This window comes from Micropterus dolomieu, linkage group LG22, assembly GCF_021292245.1.
Source record: "Micropterus dolomieu isolate WLL.071019.BEF.003 ecotype Adirondacks linkage group LG22, ASM2129224v1, whole genome shotgun sequence".
In the NCBI taxonomy this organism is placed as follows: domain Eukaryota; kingdom Metazoa; phylum Chordata; class Actinopteri; order Centrarchiformes; family Centrarchidae; genus Micropterus; species Micropterus dolomieu.
In genome coordinates this window covers 5,138,614-5,147,343 of record NC_060171.1, presented here as the reverse complement: position 1 = coordinate 5,147,343, position 8,730 = coordinate 5,138,614, and the positions used below count along the sequence as shown (strand labels likewise).

At 41.3% G+C, this 8,730-nt stretch overlaps 1 protein-coding gene across 1 annotated transcript in view; it reads right to left on the bottom strand.

Annotated features, from left to right (window-relative positions):
* LOC123961768 (cortactin-binding protein 2-like) overlaps positions 1-8,730 on the bottom strand; it is a 49,845-nt gene that overhangs the window by 31,213 nt on the left and 9,902 nt on the right. The window lies entirely within an intron of this gene.

The window sequence follows — 8,730 nt, the reverse complement described above, 5'->3', positions numbered from 1 at the left end:
AAAAAAGCGTTAACATAATCTTATTCTCGTAAAACTGATATCATGTATCGTCACACAATAATTCAAATATTCTGAAATTTGAGGGGATGTCTCTCAAATGTGCATATCTCAGTACAGAGTGAAAAAAGAAGCAACATCAAACAGAGGAAGAGGAAAGAAAGAAGTGAGCCATGGCCACTTGGCAAGGCATTTAGATAGCCGGTGTTGTGGCCGTGTTGGTATTTCTGGATGTGCAACTTTTGTTATTAAACCCCATTACTTCCAAGTTTCATGTACTGGATCTGAATTTGGGGTGTGTTCAAGTTGTGGATAAACCACCACCACCACACGTACAATTAGGGTTGGGCCGATGGACGATGCCCCCCGCGCCCCCGATGTCATCATCCATCCTGATGTTTCAATGTAGACATTATCCGATGGAACCCTACGTACAATACAATTCAGTAACTCGGCAATTGATACTAACTTCAGTAAAACTAGATGTTTCATTTTATTTTAGACCCTGTCAAAGTGGCAGTTTCAACTTTATTAATTTTGAGGCAATTGTTTGTTGTGCAGCTGTAGCGTCATGTCTCATGACTGACAAATTGGGGCTAAAATAGAGACAAGCATTTCATCCTCACTAAGTAACACACCACCGATTTGAAAAGAAACCATCCAAAGAAAACAAGATTTGCCAACACAAGGTATTTTCCTCTTAATTCCTGTCTATACCCTTAAAAGCATCAATATCAGCAGGGACGGTAAAGCTGCAGAATTTTACCTTGAAGTCACAAAAAAAGAGAAGCAGCAGCTGAGACCAGCTTTCAAACTTAATTAGTAAGTAAACAATTAGTTGATTAATTGTGTGCAATTGTTTGCCTATGGCAACAGCTCTGCATGCAGATGCTGTGGCCAGTAGCTCCTTCAAACTCATACATTTTTCTTTTTCCATCATATAGAGGCATAGGCCTCTATTGTTTTATTTTATCTGTTACCCTATTCTAATATAAATTGAATTATCTGTTATGTTCTGTGCATGTACCATGAAGGGACTACAAACTTTCATTTCATTGTACAACATTGTGTTGGGCATTTTGTACTATTTTCTGATGTTTTATATACTAAGTAATTAATTAATTACAAAAATCAACAGATTCATTAATTATTAAGTTTCAGACCTAAACTTGATAAATCACAGTATTGCCTCCTTCCTTCTGTAATTGCACATACAGTAAATATCGACCAGCAGTGTGGATGTTTTTTCAAAAAAAACTAGGCAGTCAGGAAAAAAAACAAACAAAAAAAACCCAACAGACACCTAATTTCTCCCATGCTTGATTTTATTTTTTACCCAGCAACACAAAAACATACAGCCAGGTGTCTGCCTTCACGAGAACATCCCACATTCCCTGTGTAGGGAAACAGGCAGAGCAAAGCATTCACCACCAGGGAGGTTCGATTCCCAGTAGGGACACCCATGTTATGCACTTGCAGCACTGTGAGGCACTTAAGATAAAAGCCTCCAGCAAACGACATGTTATATAATTATGTAAAGAATGAGGAGAGAGGAGAGGCTGAAGAGAGTCTCTTTCTGACTGAAACCCCCCTTTTACAGGACTGCATAAAGTGGGGTTACAGTCAGAAATAGAAGATTAAGAAACAGTGAGAGGGACGGTTGCTATGACCTACTTCCTAAGCACTTCACACTAATCGCTTCGTTTTTACAGTGAAGATTTTTGCCAGCACAGACACACAGTGAACACACACTTAGGTGTGTCACAATTTTCCAAATCCACGATTCAATTTGACTTTTGGTTTTTAGGTCACAAGTTGATTAACAAACAAATCCAGCAGTGACGGCTATGTTATTGTAAGATTTTCAAGCCTTGATTTGTAAAGTCAACACATTACTGGGTTAATAATGAGAGAATATCCGATCATGCTTTTGACGGAAATCAAAACTCATTTCCATCGATTTTGAATTAGAATTTAAATGGTGACAACCCTACACAAATGGCATGGATACATGCATACAAATACAAAAGTTGACATACTATACAGATAAATGCTCAAATATGTACATACGTACAACCCAAAGGCAGGTTTCATGTAGTACGTCTTTAAGGAACTTAAAGCTGCAGATGGTAACAACTGAAGAAACAATGCAAAACTTTGAGTCTCTCTGTCCGCTGTTCATATCACTGTGTTAAGCCCCGCCCACCAAATCTACAAGCAGGAGACGGCTGCCCTGCAAAACCTCAGCCTGCGTAGGGCTCGCTCTGGCCGGAGAGAGCCTCTCATTGCGACTCGTCTTCTCAAAGATGCCCCTCCGAAGTGTCCCGTCCCAGGGAAGAGTGCCCCAGGCTTAAGAGGCAGCTGGTTCAACGTCTAACAGCGGGATGAGAGGCTAGTACACCACTGTCCCCTCTCGAAAGTTATTCTGTTTCTCTTTATACCACTCGTCAATACGAGCACCATGGTATCAAACATAATTAACCCCAAGCTCCATGTAAAGCTGCGACGTGTTCAGACATGTGTTTTACGCTGTTGTTGGCAAAGGAAGGATGGGCAATTCTAGGGCTGAACAATTCATCGCAATTTGATCGAAATCGTCATACGGGCTACAGCAATTTTCAAATCACAGGAGGTGCAATATTTGTTAAAGGAGTGTCAAAATACCATTTTAAAATAATAAAATGGCATACATGTCATATTCTAGACACGGCAAATCCCCACAAAAATCACACCAAAATTAATTTCAATATGTTTTTCAATCAAATTAAAATCTAATCAATTCATCAAAAATAATTGACAGATTAAATCGATATGAAAATAATCCTCACTTGCAGCTTTACATACATTATACATGCATACAAACCAGACTGACAGACACACACATACACTCAGACATGCTCTTTCAACTCTGAGACAATCCAACCCCCCTGGGAGTGGACCCGTCTTCTGCATTTACTGACAGCACATCAAAAAGCAGCCCACTAAAAAAATAAATAAATAAAACACATGTCATAAGAAACGGGCTCTCTAGAGATGTCAACTAACAGGTCGTACCACTTCTCCTGAAAAGGAGGGGTTGATGGGGGTGGTGGCTTGAGAGAAAGATTGACTCTCTGAGTCTTTGTAGCCTCATTCCTAAGTGTCATGTCGGTGAGCGGCAGTGAAACACGAGCCTGGGAGCTTGTGAAGGAGGGTCTGGATGGGGGGGGGGGTCCGGTTGCTAGGCAGCCAACCGATCAGAGAAGGATGCTGATTGGCTTGTGTGTATCTGGAGAGAGGGTTAACTCAAGAAGTGTAAACCTGATTTTGGACCATGGCGAAGAGGGGGACAAAAAGGAAAAGCAGACAAAGACGCACACTAGCATGTACAAAGGTTGTCTTTTATGCCTGAACTGAATTTAGAATATTTTGCATTACATTTGCAACAGTTATGTGCTCTTTGTGTAGGGTTTTCATACCAAATTGTTTTCTAAATTGTCTAAAAGTAAAGATTTACTTGGGAAACTGCCTTAGCAATACTTTTGACTGACAATCATACCAAAACACATCCTGCGAGGCTACCAACAGTGGTGAAGGACTTCTCATCCCAATTTCATTTTCAATTATCTACAAAACCTCCCAAAAAAAATGGGTCAGGTGGGAATGATGATAATATTGCTGAGTATTTTATTCAGTTTGAATAAAATGAAAAGATTATTTCCCTTGAACCACAGGGTCACAGATTTTGCACCGCACATGATTGAACTTGTTGGGGAAGCTTTCTAAAAGCATCCCCCTATATGAAGGAGGAAGCTTATTGTGGTTCAGGGAGTGCACTGTAATTTTTAATATATTTTGGATCAGCTGTGCAGCCCAGAGAGAGGGAGAGGTACAACAAGGGAAAGGACAGAAATTCAAAGATGTATGTGGCTGCAAGAAAGACAGTAATGATGAGCAATGAGCTGCCACACTGTCCGTCCAAACAGATACAAGAAAAAGCAACACTGCAGGATGTCCAAAGACTTACGGGAACAAAAAGAGATGAACAGATATATAAAAACAAGCATTGTTGAGTGTGTGAGTGTGCGGTGGGGGGAGCTGGAAAAGCCCAGCAACAGGGCGTGCCTTAAATAACTAGATGGTCAGAGATAACGTGACGCTGAAGAAAGCCTGATGGCTCGGGGCATGTGTTGTGTTGTGCTTAGCATGTATGCGCCCAGTGCTGACAGCAGCTCTCTAAGTCATATGGCAGATCATGTGACCTCCCGAGAAAGCCTGACGCTAGAAACGCCAACCGCCCATCTGGATTCCCAAGCACCGCCGTATGTGGGGATGTTACCCCAATCCACCTCAAGAACAGCGCTCCTGTAGACACTGTAACAGGGAAAACCCATTTGTTTATGGTTTATTCAGGAGTGAAAGCACTGAATGTTGCTTCCACAGGTATTACCAACCCTGGCAGTAATACCAGTACTCTATTTCACCAGGATAATCCACTAAAAGCAAATACAGTGTTGCTATACTAACTTGTTTATTGCTTTTTATAAAACTGAGGAGGACCACTAATGTAATAGAGATACAACAGGATGTAATTTACTGGGAATCAAAACATGGTGGTGTTGCACATCATTACTAAAAAGACATGGGGAACTCAGAAAAACAGTGTTGCCACAACCAATTGCACACATTTTATTAGCTTATTAAATAGAAGCATGTTTCTACGCTCAAATACGTACGAGTTCTTCAAACTAAATGGTGGAAAAGCAGGAAAAGTAAGATAATAACTTCCCAATTTGAGATGAATATGTAAACGATGCGCTCAACCCAAAGCTTCAAGCTCATCAGAGACAAGAGGGTGCCTTTTTATCTCTCTATGTGAACGCATTGCACCACTCTCGGTGCTCGTCTACAGCTAGTTTTAACGGCTGGTCACTGAGATGCTTTTCACTGGCCTTTCACTGATAGCTCCTCGCCACTGAAATCATCCCATCAAGTCAATTTCACAAAAGCACAGACACCAATCTGGACACCTCCGTCTGTACGATCCTTCTCTCCCACTGAGACCAAGACTCACAGAACATAACTGCCCAACAGTTACAAACCGTTTCACAAACTGTCTAACTGCCAAGGAGAGTGTGTGTTTGAGTTTTAGTATGCTTACATAATTTTTTTTTAAAAAGGAACTACTGACCTGGTGATGTTTATACCTTCTTCTGCCCACATCAGTGATTTGTAATTCAACTGTAGCAGTATCTTTTTATATTACCATTGAAAAACCCAAAGGGAATTAAAAGCAAACTATTAGCTCATTGCTTTGGTTCTCCAGCTGCACATAAGATATGCGGTTGAATCTAAAAGCTCTCAACCTCCCCTAGAGAGAACAGTTTCAAGCATTCCGGGTGCGACAATTTAACTACCCTACCTGCCAAAAGACAAAGCAAACATTTAGATGCTAAAGAGCCAAATGTTTTTCCTCATGAGTTCTTGGATTTCAGAGGTTTCTTTGAAATGTCAAGGACATTAAAATAAGCTGGCCATCGGCCAAAGGAGTAATGTTGGTTCTGGCTGGCAAGTTTATCCATTTTACCAATCAAAACAGACTGTTCGCAAAATAGCGAAAAGCAGCAACATAATTTTGAAAATGCACCTTACACCTGTGACTTGCCAATACAAATAAAACAGTTTGTTTTCTACTCTGATAATTTGGTAAAGATGCAGTCTCCCAATGCCCTCTGAAAAGTTCTTGATGCAGAAGAATGGGTGACTTGTGTAGCCATTGGCCATAGTAATCATGTGATATTGCTGTCGCTTGGCTAATCTGCTTACAGCCTCCTTTCTTGTTCTCCAGGATGAAACCTGATACGGAAGCTCAGCCAGCCTTAGCCACATGCCAATTAATCTGTGGCACCAAAGCCTCCTAATAATACCCAAATGCCACAAACAATTGTTGTAGTCGTGCCAAGCTGTGGAAGTTTGGTCCATGCTTTTGCTGTGGGAGCAGTAAAGTTGTCCAGTCAGGGAATTTGTAGTATGTAGATAGAGGATCTGCACTAAAACTGCCAGGCCTGAGGGTTAAGATCCCTCTGTAGCTCTGTGTAACTGTGCCACTGCAAGGTGCTTTGGAAATGCTGAGTAATAAGGCTGGTTAGCTTGATTTGTGGTTTGATTTTCTTTTTAAAGTGACAGTGTTGTGCAGTGACATTGATAGCCCTGCAGCTGGTAGCCAGATGATACTTTTCCTCTGGCTATTTGTGTGGTGGGGGTGGGTGGGGTTGGAAAGAGAACTGGAAAGCAAGTGGATGAGGGAGTCGGCTTAATCCTCTCTGTCACACTGTCCCGCTTTGTCAGAGAATATCTCAGGCCTCCATTTTTCACTCTTTCTGCATCTCATACACCCTCCATCGCCTTCGCTCTGATTCAAACAGCCGATCTGTGCTTCTCACTCTTCTTAACTGTCTTATTTCTCTCTCCCTTCTTCAATCCTTGTTCCTCCCCCTGCTTGTCTCTGTCTCTCTCTCGGATGGGGCTTATCAGCGACAGAACAAACAGGCTCATTGTGTTTTGTGAGAGCCATCAGGGCAGGCAGCAGAGAGGAGGCTTATTTCATTGAAACCTGGATAGTATATCCATTCACAGGGGAGATGGGGCCTGCAGGGATTCCTAATACCAGCAGAAAACATGGGTAAAGTGGCGGTGAGGGGAGGATGGAAGAGAAAACAACCAATATCAGAGGCACAAAGAGACAGAAGAGGTGAATTTGGGGTACACACTGTCCTAAATTTAAAGAAAGTGAGACAAAATGACAATGAAAAATGACAGACGAAGCCTGCAAACAAGTGAGAAGGAAAGTTTAAAGATTTAAATTACTGTCTAAAGCCGATGCTGCAATGTCGAGCGAGGTTGAGAGAAGCTCATTGTTTAATGTCAGCAAAGTCGATACTGTAAATCCACACAATATTATCAATATCAAGCCTGAGAGGACAGCCATAAAGTAGAGCGTGGACAAACTGAGGCACCGATCCGGACCTAAATACAGAACTGCAGAGAGAGCGGTACCTGCAAGGGTTTGTTCAGAAATAACTCAGCATTCCTGCCCCTCGGAGAACGAGCGACCTCTAACGCGAAGGCGAGACACATTCTCTACAACGCCACAGAGTTGTCATCCGTGCAACAGTAATATTCTGTAACCACAGATCAATACATCATCCTTTTAAACTCATCCCAACCTTCATCGTGCTGCCATTACTTAAGTCATATAATATCTATACACACTCAAAAATCAGAACCACTTCAGACACCAAGGACAATAAATGCTCAGGCACCGCAGCAGAAACAAATTTATATCTTAAAACTTCACAGTTTGACAGTACTAACTGGTTATGGCTTTTTTCATACTGTTTATGAAATACAGACCACACAATAGTATATCAGCAAGTAGTACACCTGCAGACTGCAAGCTGCTTAGTTCAACACTCAATACAGCTTTCATTGTTTGGTTAAAACACCACAGACACTGGTCGGCAATGTTACAGGTTTGTCTTAAGCTTACGGATTTGTGTTCCTACCAAGGAAGTTTTTATCTCTCTCTCTGGCGGAGAACAACAAACGCACATGTATACATTTACAACTGAGGATTGCAGCTTATCTTTACTAGCCTTTAACTCAACAATAAATCACGATTGAAGTTAAATGCTAAAGTTGCTGTTACCTTGTCTGTGGTCCACTCCTTGGACTTGATGCTAGACCAGGAGACACCATCATGCTGTTGCTACATAAGTTTTGTTTTACGGTGGACGGACTGTAACTTTACAGAGTTGTTGTTTTCTTTTAGCTTGAAAATAATCCCATACTTCGAACACTTTCTTCTTCGTCCCTCGCCATTTTCTCTCTTTTCCTCCACTTTGCAAACAGCGCCATCATAACCATGTCGTGTTCACTTGATCACAGCGTAAGCGCAATGTGCAACAGTAATAAATGTCCGTGCAAAACAGCGCCCTATATAGTTATATGGATTAAACGAAGCATCGACGCAAAGAATTTGTGTCGATGCTTTTTAGTAATCGAATTAATTAATGAATCATTTCAGCCCTACAATGTTCTGCATCACCTTCCTCAAATCAGTGAGAAAGATCAAAATGGTTGAAAGATTTAAAAACAAAAACCGTGATTGTAACAAATAAATAAATGTAATCCTAGGGTAAAAAAAAAGTGAATCTTATGTATCGGTCTCTTGTTTGTGGACCAGCTGCTGGTAATTCTCCGCATCCACAGTTTAACCAGCCAATTAGATTTTAGAAGTCCCGTGCAGGGCTCCTTCAAAAGGGCTGCTTCAATAGGCAAATCTACCATCCGCAAAATTCATATCTTCTGCTAGAGACAGTGCTGAGAACTCTCCTTGTTTTTCCAGACTCAAATTTCCACTAGCAATAAAAAATTTTAAAAAATATAAAACTTTTACTCAAGCAGCAACTTCCTACTTGGTTTTCAATAGTCACTAAGCAACAGCAAGAGCCAGAACCAGTGAACCAGTTTAATTATCTGTTTATCACTGCTAGCTAAGCAGGTGGTGCTGGGTGGACACAAGGATTTGATCACGCTGGCCTTTCTGGCAAGAAACTAAATGCTAACCAGTCACTCAGCCAGCTCCCATTCTACAAAGGCAATTAGGGAGACTGCTTATCAGTGGGTAATTACAAAGGAAAGAAAGAATAAGTGGGGCAGAGTCTTTCATCGTGATCACACAAGTGTTCTGCA